Genomic DNA, 16,148 nt, shown 5'->3' with positions numbered 1-16,148 from the left:
AAGTTTGTTTCTGAACTTGCCTGTTATTGAACAGTCAGAGATTCAATTATAGCTGTCAAAAAACTCATAGCTCATCATATTCTAGTCATAATGTATTATCTCTACAAACCAAGGCCAAATGTTCATTGTATCTTATCAGCTTCATATTGATTTTTCAAAATTATTTATGTAGGTCAAAACACCTCAAAATCATGGTGGTTTTTGAGAAATTTGAGAGGCATTTTGACATTACATTCTATATTACATTAAAATTTTAAATAAGTTAAAACGATAATATATGTGTGTGTTAACTATGCAATCATAATGGTAAGCATGTATCCCAAAAGCAGGCTAATAGAATAATTATCTTTTTTTCCCTAGATTTTTCTACTAACTTGCATTTTCTTCTTGTTTATAACTTTCATCATCTTTAGACAAGTGCTAACTGGCTTTGAAGTTTTAAGAAAAAATACTTAGTGATGATAAATGTAAAACTGGAAATAGATACAAAGTTGGTGATGAGTGTGAGCAGTCTACTCCACATCAAGGAAAATCATATACCATGTAATATTGTATGAAATATAAAATAAACCAAAAACGAAAGAGTGAAAGAATAAAACTCAAAGTCGAATGAGATAATGAGAAAATACTAACAAATACTCTATGAAATGCATCCCAACATTGGAGCATGTGTGTGTGTGTGGTCATGAATGTACACTCATGATACATTAATATGTACCCAGGTCAGTGACAGGTGTTTTTTCCAGTAATTACTTTTTTATAGTTAGTTTTTAATTTTTGAAATCTAATATGTGGATTTTCTTTGTGATTTACTTAATTTATGCATAGTTAAATTTTCTTCTTATATAGTTTCCAGAGAAATGATCATTTTCTTTTCCTTCCAGTTTGAGAAGTTTTTTTTTTGTTTTTTTTTTTTACTTTTGTCATTAATCCATCATAATAAAAGCAAGTAATGAAAACAAACTAAAAGGTAGTTAAAATAGGATTGTTTACCATTGTTCCATATTTTGAGAAATATAAATTTTCAAATTAGTTCACGAAGGATTAAGAAAACTACTAATAGTATTCAAACAATGAATTTTTCAAAATATTATGAAAATCATGGCTTATGAAGAATTTAGCAAGTTCGTCACTGCTGGGTATGTAAAATGCTACAAACTTTCAGAAAAGCAAATGGCAGTATAAATCATGAGCTATAAGATTCTCCACACCGGAACTGTACTTCTAGGAAGCTATGCTCCTAAATAATATGAAATTTAAATGATAACTTAGAAGCCAAAATATTAATTATACTGTTAATTATTATAATAAAAAATTGGGTTATGCTTAAATATTCTACATTTGGAAAATGACCTAATGAATTTAATATATATATAAAAGAAGAAATATTATAAGACTTCAAGAACAGTCTCACTAAACTAAAAATGCTAATTCCATGGGTATGTTCAAGATTGAAAAACAAGTGACATGAAATTATATATATACATTATAACCCAATTCTTTTATACAGATGATATAAAGTTTATAATTTATGGTTAATACACAAACATACATAATTAATGAATACAATAAAATGTGTAATGACTACCCTGGAATGGGAAATTGATGTATGGATTTTATTTATGTTCTTTAACTATTGTACCTCTTCCATGCTAACACACATTTTGCTATTTCAGTCTTCATTAGAGTAGACAAATCTGCATCCTAACAAATATAGTGTTTTTGAGATTGACTTTTCTTTATGAAAATGAAAAGGGATACTTTAAGAATATTTTTCAAAAGTGCTTCAGGATAATTATTCAAATTTCTGCATTTAAGAAAAATATATGACTTTGAAAGTCATGCTTGTTTTTACCAAAAGAAATTTTGTTTCCCATAGAAAGTCTGAATCCTTGTGGACATCATACCATAATCTAGAAATTGCTGTGCTAAATTAACTTGCAACTAGAAAGCCCAGAAAATAATCTCATGGATAGGGCTTTCTTTCTTTCTTTCTTTCTTTCTTTCTTTCTTTCTTTCTTTCTTTCTTTCTTTCTTTCTTTCTTTCTTTCTTTCTGAATACATGACAGCAGTGGAAAGCATTACAATTTTTATTACACATATAGGGCACAATTTTTCATATCTCTGTATATAAAGTATGTTCATGCTAATTTATGCCTTTATACATGTACTTTGTTGTGTTTTTTTGCATTACAATTCTTAATACACATATATACCACAATTTTTTGTATCTCTGTGTATAAAATATGTTGACACCCAATTCAAGTCTTCATACATGTACATGTAAAGATGTCCATCACATTCCACCATCCTTGCTAATCCCCTGTCCCCTCCCTTTCCCTCCCACCCCTCTTCCCTATCTAGAATTCATCTATATGGACAGGGATTTCAAGGAATCATTCTGTTCCTTCATTGTCCCCCCATACGATTATCCCAACATATAAGCCTTGTTCTTAGAATACTTTTACTTTGATTTAGTAACTCAGTAAGGACTCATGGGCATTTAGAATATAAATTCAATTGTTACTCTGAACTTCAGGGAGTGAAACAGTATTTTAATATCCATTTTTGTTTGCTCCATCAACAATATTGCTTGGCTACAACAAATTAGTCTGGTGCTTCTTTTTTCAATTGTGTGTGTGTGCCTTAATGATATTGTAACTGTGATTTTAAATTCCTAATGATGCTTTGTGTTGTCTGTCTGTCTAGTGATGGCGAGGAGGGATGTGATGGACTCTCAGGAAGAAAGAGTGAGCCTGCTACCAATCTTAACAGCAAGCACTGAGTACCCCATTCCCTCTGAATGTAACTGGATTTCGGGAAAACAGCCCCATATCTCCAACCAAAGTACAGATACTACCGGAGAAGGTATAGTTTGGACCTAATTTCAAGTCAAAGCTTAGCTTAATGGCAGTGATAGAGAGAGAGAGTTTATAATGTGCTCTCTCTGAATAGCTCCTTTTGCTCCAGCTTCATATGTTTCTTCATTGTCCCCCACATTTAAATGTGGCTGACCTCTGGAGCTACTGCCACATATTTGGCATTTATCTCCTTGACACATTTGGCTGGAGTTGTCTTCTTATTCATTCCATTTGCCTTCTTGCTGCAAGTGCTTTTTCCTATCCTCTGGCTCTGCACTGGAAACTCATTTCATTGTTATGAGTTATGGATTTTGTCTAACCACAGAAATGCAGTGAACTGATCTTTGACAAAGGAAACATACAAGAACCATGATGATTTTTGTCATTGTTTTCTTCCCACATGAATATATTCTGTCATGTATTTTTTTTCTCCGTTTTTAACCTGAAAAATATTATGAAGTCATTTCTTTTTATAGAGCCTTGGTTATATGCTTTCATCTGTTCATACAGTCCTACTAGGAGAAGTGAAGAGGATTAGTCCCTAATCTGTATTGTGGGTAGGTCCTCAGGAACCCCTTAATGTGAATAGAGACTCACACATATACATTCTTCCCTTCTTTCCCAGTCTATGCCTCCCAGAAAAATTTTTTTCTTCGGTTTCCTAAATCAGATTTGCCAATTTTTCTCAGGTTTGCAAGCACTGTAAGCAATATTCAATAGTTGAAAATTGTATTTTCCGTGTGTTTTCAGCCTCTAAATCACATATTGTTTTTCTCTCTCTTTCTTTTCTTTTTGGATTTGGACAACCACAGAATTGTTGGTTTTAGCAGTATTATTACTCCAGATTTATGGTGTACATAATACCAAATCTGCAAATCAGTCTGTTCCAACACAATACGTAAACCGATACATAAAATGCACTGATGGCCTAACAAACCCTGAGAGCAATAATTCTGACATAGCACTAATGAAGGCAGCTAGAGCTGTGTGCCCTTTCAAAGCAGTCAAAATTGTTCATCATCAAAAGTGAAACAGTAGATATTGTCACAATGCAAAAGCACATTCTGATTTACATACACTCTGCCATCTTCAATTATACAAATAACTAAGTTAACTAATACTTCCTTTGCATAGAAAGGCAGGCAGTCTTTAGAAAACACAAGAATTGACAGGGGTACCTTGCTTTAGAACATTAAAGTTGATGATATAAAGGAGAAAAAGAAATAAGCAATGTTGTATCAGTTTCTTTAATAACTAAGCAAATAAGACAAAAGAGTGTTATTTTCTTTTACCTTCTTAATTATATGCATGTAACTAATTTGCTTATTATAGACTCAAGATATACTTCTCTGATGAATTCTTTTTCCAAATCTCTCGGTTCAAAAGTCTTGGGATTTTATAACATGTAAAGTTCATTTAAGGACAAGTGTTTTTTCATTCACTATTTAAAGCAAGACTATGAAACATGAACAAAATCCGAATTTCATTGGCTTTCTGATATTGTTTTGAAATATCTAGATAGTTTTTGCATTATTATGTGGAATTGCATGAATATAAGAAATCCCATAGTAAGAATATTTGGAATTGTATTTATATGAGAATTGTGGTGAGAAAATAATTTTGCAATAATAAAAACAAAATGTTTTAAACCATGAAGTCTGCTCTTCTTCTGACATTCTCTTGAGGAGAAGGGAAGGCCTTCTTATGTGGAACACAAAATTGCTAGAATTCTCAGTTTTCTTAAAAGGATACTAACCCTACTTACACATCAGATGTGACATATGCCTATGAATTTAAATGACATTCACAAAACAGCTTCAGGGAGCTAATTCTCAGACAATAATCCACTGTTCCACATATTATTATATCTGCTTCTCTACAAATCTAGAATAATAGAAAAATGCACATTAAAACTATTTTATTTTTACATCCTCTAAATCATTTTTACTGAACTAAACTTTGGTGTAATTGCATTGACACATATCAGAGATTATTGCTACAACCCTGAAACATTGTTAAGAGTATTAACCAAAAGGTCCTATTAAACATTTGTGTAAACTATAGCAATTTTTTAGTTTGGATGGCAAGAAAATTTTCTGAAGACTTTTAGTACTGAAATAAGAATTTAGTAACAATATTTAATCCTGTGAAATATTTTGAATTTATTTTCTTATATTGTGAGTTCATTAGCTGTCAGACTTTCTTATTCTCATTTGATCCTTGTTGTCTTAGAACCAAGATTTAAGACTGTACTTTTCTCTTGAAAAGTACAGCCATTATCATAAAATGTGTAGATTTTGTCTTCTTTTCTGACTAACCTGTTGTTCTCATAATTGTTCTAACTTCTCCTTTGTCTCATTTTAAACTGTGAATCCTGGTGTGGATGACACTAGTTATGGTAATAAACTAGAGTAATAAATAGCACAATGTGTGAAATGCACAGAAGTTTAATGTCATATTGACATTAGCCATCTCAGACAGATGTTTCTGGTGAACTGAGGCATCTCTGGGAGGCTCAGTTATTCTGGTAGTTATTTCTTAATTTAGCCAACAAAGACTTTGCCATCTTCACTATATGTCTTTCAATGAAACAGGACCCATATTTATTTCATTTAATAGAGAAAAAACATGGAGAAATACACATAGACGTTTTTTATGAGCCAGGCCTGGAAGGTATACCCAACACATTTGTTAACATCCCCTAACAAAATCTTGGTGGCATGGTTATATCTGACTGCATAGGTAGCTGATATATGTACTCTAACTAGAAGCCCCCAAAGAATCCAATGTTAATTTGCTAAACATTCAGTAGTATATATTACGTAAGTATCACATGTAGTCAGGTCCCAATCCTAGTTTGACAGGCAAAGTAAGTTTAAGCAGAAGAAGAATGCTATTAAAACATCCTTAAAACACTGAACGCTCTTTATTTAGATTAAGTAAATGCATCTTCACTTTGGAAAAGAAATAAATAACCAAACTACATTAAGGTTATTGCACAGTATTTACATTTTGTGAACCAGATTTTTTTTATATTTAATATTGACTTTGTTAATTCATGTATAAAAAATGTTACTGGAGTGTCAGCCTAATCTTTTATTAGCAATGTCATCTTGTTGCAATGAACTATATATATCATTTTAGAGAACAAGTCAAATGAAGAGCAAAACTATTTTTATGTAGTGTCAACAGGAAGGCAAGCATGTCTCATAGATTCAGTTTTACACATGAACTACAGATACACCATACAAGTCTCGACAGTGGTTTATGCAAAATTTTACATGAAAGTATTCTTGTGATAGAAACAACATATAGCTATTAATAAGTTTTCATATATATAGAAACACTTTCAACCACAACCTTGAAATGGCCATTCATTTCCTTCTTCTATTATTCTTTCTCAGATAAAGATACTACCAGAGAAAAGCAAACTGACACATAGTGATATCATTAACACTGTTTTAATTGTTCCCAAGAAATAATTATTTCCTCAAAAATAATTAAAGCATATGTTACTTAGAGTCTCACTTATAAAGTAAGAAAGAATTCATAAAGAAAAGTTTATATATATATACATATACATACATATATACATAAATATATATATATATATATATATATACATGCTGGTGGATATATATGCGTATATTTACAGAAGGAGTCTTAAATCATTGAACAAAGAAAATCAGTTACACAGATATTAAGATTAAGCCACAGAAATATTCATCATTTATATCAAGGTAATTTTTATTTCAAAGGAGTTCATAACCCTTCATCTCTCTGTCAATGTATGGACCAAATCCCTCCACTCAAAATTTATTATAGACAGGTCACTCTATTGCTATGTGGAGAACATCCTAAGGGGTGTGTAGCAAGAAATGAATTAGACAAATAAGAGAAATTTGGGTGATAATGGAATAAGTGATGAAAACTAACTGGATTAAACTTTATTCAGAAGACAAAATAACATTTTCCAACTAATTGGAAGTGGATTGTAAGAGTAGGAGTAGAGTTCAGTAGGACTCTACAGTCTTTTGACCTCAGCAATCCAATCCAGAGGATGGAGATGAAATCCACTGAAACTGATTTGCTAACCAATATCAGTATGAGATGCATTACAGCTGAGATGCCTATTGATATCCACGTTTTAGGTAGGTCAATGTATGCAGAAGCTTAGAATTATCCATTGGGTCAGCTTAGAGGTATACGTTCAGGAAGCAGCAGATGTTTGAAGATGTACTTAGTGATTACTTAGTAAATGTAGAATTCTACCCGCAGAAACCTGAGACAGCTCCCTGTTTGAGGGTCAGGTAGCGAAAGAGGATTCAGCAAAAGAGACAGAGAAAAAGGTAAGCTAGAGATGTTAGAAGCAATGTAAAGAAAGAAATTTCAAGAAAGAAGCACTGACCCCCAATTTCTTTCAATTTCCTTTTAAATATCTATTAGTTTCTAATTGGGATAACTTTTTAGGGTACTGTAACATTGTACCACAAACTGAGTGCTTCAAATAACAGAAACATTATATCATGAAGGACAAATAACAGAAAATTTTGTCTCACAGTTTTGAAGGTTAGAAAGACCAAGATTAGGATTTCAGCAAGTATGACTCCTTCTGAGGTTCTGAGGGAGAAATCAGCTCTGTGGCTTTCTCCTTGTTTCTAGTGGGTTGCTGGCAGACTGTGGCATCCCTTGACTTGTAGCTGCATTACTTGCTTTCATCTACAATGGAGCCAACCTGAGAGTGTGTCTGATTTCCCCCTTTTATGAGGACACCAACCATACTGAATCAAGGGGCCACCCTACTCCAGCATGACCTTATTTCATTATACCCATAAAAACCTTATTTCCAGATAACTTTCTGATATGTTAGAGGCTTTCAACATAAGAATTTTGGTGGAATTTAATTAAACCCAAAAGTCTACTTTTGTGTGTAATAGTTTTGGAGTCGCTGGTTTGGACATAATTAGTAGGTGCAAAACTTGCAGAATGTGGTATTAATTTTTTCCTTCATATTATGATATATATACAATTAAATAAATATACAGATAGTGATATTGTAGTTTTTAATTTGGGCATTTTAACAAGCCTCCAAATATTTTTAGTTTTAATTTAAATCAAAGTTGTCCCAATTGAGATACATTGAAATTTCTTTGGATAATCAAACTACCAGACATTAATAGTATAGAATGTTATCGAATTTCTTCTGTTTCTTTTCTTCCTTTTCTTTGGCTAATAAAATAAAATTGTCATTAGCCATAATTATCAATATATTCTTTGTAACTAGGGGGCTTTATATTTGCAGTATTGAAAGACAGTCACATTCTAGAAGGACACAAACAAATGTCAAAGGTCAAAAAAAGAAATTGATATTTATACAAATATCTAAAAATAGCATTTTGAAGTGAATCCATGATTTATCCCAATCTTTCCCTTACAAATCTAGTTCTTTCACAATAAAACAAGAATCCAATAAAGAATGACTCTAGCTAATGAAGACCCTATTTGACTTGAATAATTTAAACCAATCTGTTCCTTTGAAGTTATATTTAAGTCAAATTGTCATTTTATTAATTTTTTTTTAAAAACTCAATTTTTAAAAATATATTCATTATAATAGTATATAACAGTGAGATTCATTAGGCCATATTTGTACATGTACCTAATATAATTTGATCAACATTATTCCTAGTACCTTTCCACTTTCCTTCCCCCCATCCTCCCTTACCACCCACTTGCTCTATTCTACTCATCTCCCTTCTATTATTATTATTATTATTATTTTAATTACTACTTTATAGTAGTTAAAATACTATAATACTAAACTATAGTATTATAGTATTTAATTACTTTATAGCAATCAAAATACTATAATACTAAACTAATTACTATAATAATTAAATACTACAATACTAAATTAAAATACTAAATACTAAACTCCTTCAAATTTGAAAAACTTTTCAAAATTATGACATAGTTCACCCTAGAAAATAGTGTATATTTTTAGTCTTGTTCTCGTTAAATCCAGAAATTGGCAAATAATTTTGGTTATATCATGTGTGAAATGAAAGGAGGTAAGACAATAACATAACAGTGTCGGTGGGTTTAATAAAACAAATTTATCTTTCTAATTCTATTAAAGACCCAAGTGACTTCACTGAAGACGAAGAGTGACATCTTGTGGCTAAAAACCATCTTTCATTCGAATACTTTTGAGTTGGTTTCCAAGACACATAAGAGGTCATAGCTTTACTGAACAAATACATAACAGCAGATTTAAAAGTTGTGACTATATAATAAAATTGATATAATGAAATTGAAAATAAAGGTACCATTTGCATACTAATAGAAACAGAACTAAAAATAAAACTGATTAAGATAGCTCTAGTTTCCTTTCTTTTAAAGCTATTATTCAATGTGATTTGAAACTAATCACCTAAAATTAAGTAGAGAAATCATACAACAGAAAAGAGTATCTTACTTTTAATAACATTGTTCAATACGAATGTGTAAAACAAACTGACAGCCCAATTTCCTCCTGTAGCTCTGATTCAGGTAATAGACATTTAGCACAGTGCTCCCATTTGAAACAAATAATTGTGTAATTCTGTCCTAGATACATATAAGGCCATCATATTCACTCAGAATACTGAAAGACAAAAGATAAATTAAGCCTTTTAGTTCTTTCATGATCTTATGAATTTCTCTGCTTGAATTTTAAGCTTTTTTATATGCTAAAGCATTATTTAGAAAACCTATTAAAATCATTTTCTTATAGGAAGTATTAGAAAACAACAAGAAGTTTCAAAAATGGTATTTTGTAGAATGAAGTAGCTGGTCATTAAGTGAGGATCACATAGCCTTTCCCATGTGTAGGTGTACCCCATGTTAGTCTTCTGATAATCATATGAACTCTTCCTAGGTCCATTGACTTAAGAACAAAATCCCTTCACCTTTTTTCTGTCTGAATCATTGTCTCAGACCATTTTATCTATGACATTATTATAAACTACTTTTTAAAAAATAAACATAATAAAATAAAGGAGGATATAAGCAACTAACGTTGGCCCCTCTGGAAAACTTGCTGTTGGAAGGTACTGTTATAAGTGTTTTACATGACTTAGATATTTTTTTTCCCCTGAAAAGACTATAAGTGGTAAATAATATCCCCATTGTACAAATAACAAAACTGAGGCAGAGATTATGTCTTTCTCACAACCTTGCAGAGCTACTAAGTGGCAGCGCTGGGATTCAAGCTCAGGCAACTGTCTGAAGATTGGCATTCTAATTCAAGAGTAGAGAGAAATGCCATTGGTTCCCCATAGGGAGACAAATAAAAGACAGAGAGCAATTGTAGCTCAATCAGGAAAACTCAGAAAAGCTACTCAGCATCCCTGCAGCGTTCTCAATTACTCAGGGATTCAGTGAGATTTCTTTTAAAGCATTTTTCAGGAGACCACTACCCAGTGACTAGTAAATTCTTATGTGAGGGGGAAATAGTGTAGTTAAATCAGATCTATCCTTATATATTTCAGTTAGTCTCCTAGAAAACAAGTGTTTTGATTTCCTAGATAATCATGATCACTTAACAAATAAATAGCTTCCTCTTCAAAAGAAAAAAACAGAGTGCCTAAGCTTTTTGCCCTACCCAGGATATCTTTCATTGTCCTGAGGTGTGTTAGTAAATGACAATTTTTTTTTTCCTAAGGAACTTTTATTTAGATTTTTTGATTTTTAAAAACAAACGTAATACAGCTAACATCTGAAGGAGTTACAAATCCCAATGTAGAGGTTGGGGGAATTTAGGTTTATCTGAACAGTGGGGGCAGAAAAATGGAAAGTGTAAAGTTAAAAACTGAAATTAGCTCGGTGTGGTGGCACACGACTGTAATCCCAGAGGCTCAGGAGGCTGAGTCAGAAGGATTGTGAGTTCAAAGCCAACCTCCACCAAAGTGAGGTGCTAAGCAACTCAGTGAAACCCTGTCTCTAAATAAAATATAAAATAGGGTTGGGGATGTGGCTCAGTGGTCGAGTGCCTCTGATTTCAATTCCTGGTACCCCCTCCAAAAAAAAAAAAATTAATTAAAGTCTTTTCCAAAATTTTTAAGCAAAAGCACGTATCATTTAGTACTTAATGGGATTAGATACCTTATAGGAATTTGAAATTGAATAAAATTTTTCATAGCAGAGTAGACGATTCTAATTCCATTTACCTGCTGGGTAAGAAAATTACATTTGTTCATCTTGATCTCCAGAGCACTGACACAAAATGGATCTTGTTTGTAGTAATTAGAGTTGAGAGAAACAGCATTCAATGGCTGGGCAAACCTGCCATAAAAGTTCCCATGCTAAGTGCTACCTAGAGAATTGGTTTTAAATTCCTGATTTAAATGTAAAGACTGCCTACCAGCATCATATTTACAATGCTAAATACCTGTCACCTTCTATGAAGATACAGATAAATGCCAATGGTTGAAAAGAGAAATCATTAATTATTCAAATCTCTAGAGATGACATTTGAAGTAAATTCTTGATTTCTGTTTGATTTGTTACAATCCCTCCCTTCCAACTCTAGTTCAATCACAACAAAACAAGGATCCAATAAAAACATGAATCTAATTATTTAAGGCCCTCTTTGACTTGAATAGTTCAAATCAATCTGTTCCTTTGGAGTTATATTTAATTTCTACACTTGCCATATTATTAAATTTTTAAAAATCTTCAAAATTTAGAAACTTTTTTTTTTTTAGCAGTGGCATAGATTACCACAGAAGAATATGCATGGAATTTAGAACATAATGTGACTCCTAGTGATTGTCCAGTAATTGCTGATGTTTTTGTTAGCATTAAAGATGTAATTTAATATAGTATATGCCATAGTAATTTATCATTGAACATATGTTATAAAAAGAAATAAAGAAAAAAAATCATGTTGAAATGTCCTTATAACCTAAGTTTCCTTGGAAATTTAATTAACTGATATTTATACCAACATAGATTAAAGATTCCAGAAATAAAAGAGAAATCTTCCCCCACAGGGTCATATTGCCTAAATCATTTTGCCTAAATAAGAAAACAATGAGGTCTTCCCTTTTAAATCCAATAGATGTAGATCTTTCCACACACAGATGGGGAATATCCTGGCATATATACCATGGCTTCATCTAACAAGTTATCTTAGTATGATAGAAGACTAAGAATGGAATTTCTCCCAGTAATTTTCCATTCAAGCTTGTAAATTAATATTTGACCCCAATGTGTGTGTGTGTGATATCTGTCTAGACATACAGTATTCTGATAAAAAATAAATCAAAAAAATTCATTCCCTACTGTTACTTTACTATAATTCTCTCTTCTTAAAATTTCATATTTTTAGAATTGTCACTTGCATTTTACATACTAATCCTCATGAATTGATGAAGCACAAGAATACCATAATAGATTATTAGGAAAATGATGCTAAATAAATGAATTACAGTGTTGGGTTTTGATATGTTTGGGGCTTTTCCCCATTATTGTTTTGATTCTCAAATACGGTCTGCTTTCTTTGAACCTTATTAAAGTGAATCTGATTAGCCAAGAAGAGTAGCATGGCAAGTCATTTTGAGAAAAGGCAGCTTGTTGTCTGAGATAAATATATTTAAATTAATGTGACAGCTCCCACGCCTCTAATATGATAACGTCTAAGATGGAGGTTATCATGCATTATGCACCCAATGGAATTATGAGGGTCCTTTAAGTGAAAACAGAAAAAGAAAAGACTTAGAAGGAAATACACCATGGCAGAAGGTCATAATGATGCCTTGTGAGAAAAATTTGGTCTGCCATTTCTAGCTTAGAAAATATAAGAAGGGGGGGTACATAAGCCTAGAACTGTGGGGGTTCTCCAGACTCTGGAAAAGGTAAGGAAACAAACTCTTTCCTTGAGCCACCAAAAGAAAAATAGAGTTGGTAGCACCATGATTTTAGCCCAATGAGACCCATGTTGGACATCCAACCTACAAAACTCTAAAATTTTATATTTGTGTTGCTATTAAGTCACTAATTTGCAGTAACTTTTTTATTACCACTAGAGAAACCAACATAAGTATTAAATGAAAGGTTTTGTTATGCTGAAGTAAGGCCTATAGATAGGGAGATTTAATCCAGTTCATCCAAGATCTTTGGTGAATATTTATTTCTAACTAGGGTTAGCTAAAACATAGGATGACCAGTTAAACATAAATCTCAGATAAATAATGAAATGTTTAGTATAAGCACATATAGTATTTGGCACATGCTATTATTAAAAATTATTCATTGTATCTGACACAAAATTTACTGAGTTTCTTGTATTTTATTTGTCAAATCTGGCAACCCTACTTTTAATTCATATATCCAGAAAGTTCCAGGAATTACTTCTGCTCAGTGGAATTGCTCCCTGCTAACTATGCTGAAACTTACTTCTTAATTATGCCTAGACTGTAGCTGAGGTCTAATTTATCATGCCCTGCCTGACTTTCTCTGTGATGATATGACTGCCTGGTTTTCATCTCTGGCCATGCTATTATTGTCATGAATTACAAATAAGGGGCACTAGATTTTTGCTAAATGTGACAGTACTATAATCATGTGGAACCTCATCTTCTTTGTCCTCTTTGTACTTCACCCAATTTTCTTTTCTCCCTTTGCCAAAATACCATGCTGACTATCCAAGCACTACTTAGAGAGCAATATTCAGGCTCTGACCTTGGTCGTAAATGTGCTCCCTCTGCTTGTTTTAAATAATCTCATTTCCACAGCAGCTGTTGATTCTGCTCTGCTGCACTGTTCAGTAGCTTGTGCAGTAATGCCATTAAATTGGAACAAATTAGCATGCCTTTTCCCACAGCACTCTCATCTGGCTGTTAACTTATGAAAATCATGACTCAGGAATACTGCATATTTGATAGTCTAGTGTTTTCCAAAAGAATTACATAGCCTCTTTAAATCAGCTGCTGTATTGTTAAGCAGTGGGTAATTTTAAAACACCTTTTCTGTAAGTTAGAAAGCATTTTATGGTACATGTCTACCTATTGCAAATTGACAAGTTTCTCTTCTCATAATGTAGAACTTATTAATTGGAATAACCTGTTTCTCATTCAGCATAATACAATGAAGAAGGTAAGATGGAGATTTTAGACAAGACTTGGGGTATAATTAACCTTTTATCTTCTCTTTAAAATACTTTCGGTTTATTCTAGGGATAGTTTATTCTTCAGGCAGCCTTTCATGTGTAACAAAATCATTTTATAACTGTGCATGATCTCCAATTACAAAAAAAAATATCCATTTCTGTTCATTAAATTTCTGAATTATGTAAGTCTGTTTGCCATTTTAGAAGTTCAGGAGAGATTCTAAATAAAAGTAGATAAAATTTTCATTCAATGCAATTATAATATTTTCCTATGCTGTCTTTAAGTACCACTAGGTAGTGTATTTATAATTCTTATTATCTTTCCCTAGTAATAGAAGTTCAGGTAATATTATAAAAAATAAGTATCTTAAAACATAGAACTTTCTACATACTGCTTTAGAGGTGGAAAAATCAAGGCTCAAATAAGGTAAAAAAAAAACGCAGCTAAAGATGTGGGAAATAATAAGTTGAGATACCAGATAAATGTGCATATTGTAAAGCAAGAAAAGAATAATAAAAGGTTGAGAAATGAGAGTAAAAAAATTGCAATACCTCACAGATAAACACTTGCATACAATGTCTTATAACATTGGTTATATGCTTCCTAGAAACCAAATGACATTTGTGCATTTTTAAAGATTCAGTTGAACTAATTACTCAGGAGAAACACAGATATTATTAGTACTAATAATGGACACATAATCTTCCTTGAGTTCTTCATAAAGATGACACAATGCAACATAAGCAGGAATATCTTACAAACTCCAGACAAGAACCAGATCAAAAACTCAGGTCTCCTGATTTTCCACCAGTCTCTGTAGAATTGTTGGTGTCTGTTTCTTCCAGAAGCCTGTAAGTTCTCTAAAAGATCTGTTCCTTCCACCCATCAAGCAAGATGACATGTTTCTTCCATGAATGCCAATTCTTTCTGATCATAACACAAGGTAACTTTTGATTATTTGTGATTTTTCATTTTTAATGTTTAAACTGAAATCTCCAGGAAGATATGTTCCAAGTATGCAATATAACATAGACATAGGCCAGTGAGTTTTGATGAATATGGTCCTAGCTTTAACAAAGATGAAAAGAGTATGCCAATCTCAATTCCCTGCATTGGTGCATATGAAAAGTCACTGCAATTTTTCAAATGCATTCATCAGGTTTTGGTAAATATTCCATTTCTAGAAAATAAATGAAGCTGAATGGTAGTATGCAAGCTTTGGTGAACCAGCTTAAATCTTTAGCTTCCTCAAAACAACCTTGGAAAGATATCCTGCACTGCACATGATTATCATTAGCCCATATGTCTAAGTATGAGTTGAATAGAGTAAGAAGACAATTCATTCCAAAATTCAAATAAAGTACTCATCTGCATTATCTTGTTCAAAAAAATTTAAATGCAAAAACTAAATATTTCAAAGAACTAGATTCCTTCCAGGGCCAATTTACTAGTTGAAGTTAAAATTTAGTATTACATATAACCCAGGATTTTTCTTCATTTTTTTCATGTAACTTTTTTCATTGTGCTTTGTACCAGTTTGTCTACATTCATATACAGAGTAAAAAATAAGTAGCATTCTTGATCATTCTTTTTAATGTAATATATGATTATATAAAATATGTAATTTTAAATAGTAACTTAAAAGAGACTTGATAGGAAAGGCATAATATAAACATAGGCTTGCAGAAAGATAAGTAAATATGCAAAAATATGCTCATAAAGAGACAGATCCCAGGACCAGGTCTTCAACTGGATGGGGAAGGAGAGGGGGATCCTAATTTGTCTTAGAAGGTAACTCCATCCTAAATTGAGGAACATTTGAATTGCCACAATTCTTTTTCTCTTCCCTTGAAATCTGGCCTTTGTTTTTACTACACTAATGAAACTGTTCTGGAAAAGATGTTTCATTTTGTTTCTGTGTCTGTGATTTATTAGATTATTTGAGCTATCTTTATAGCCCAGAATACAACAATAGAACTGTAAATTTCAAAAATTAGAAGCATAACAAGGAAATTTCTCTTTTCTTTTCATATAAGTTTTGTGTCCTTAAATATATGTATGAATTCTATGGCTAATAAATTCAACAGGGGTACCAAATGTATGTCATACGAAAAATAATTAGTGAGATGTGTGC

At 32.0% G+C, this 16,148-nt stretch overlaps 1 pseudogene; it reads left to right on the top strand.

The window, feature by feature from the left end:
• The window catches only part of LOC113183465 (disintegrin and metalloproteinase domain-containing protein 21-like), a 156,753-nt pseudogene that overhangs the window by 81,856 nt on the left and 58,749 nt on the right, over positions 1–16,148 (top strand).

This window comes from Urocitellus parryii, chromosome 14 (assembly GCF_045843805.1).
Source record: "Urocitellus parryii isolate mUroPar1 chromosome 14, mUroPar1.hap1, whole genome shotgun sequence".
Taxonomy (NCBI): Eukaryota; Metazoa; Chordata; class Mammalia; order Rodentia; family Sciuridae; genus Urocitellus; species Urocitellus parryii.
The sequence above is the reverse complement of the archived record's forward strand: the minus strand, read 5'-3'. Positions and strand labels throughout refer to the sequence as shown.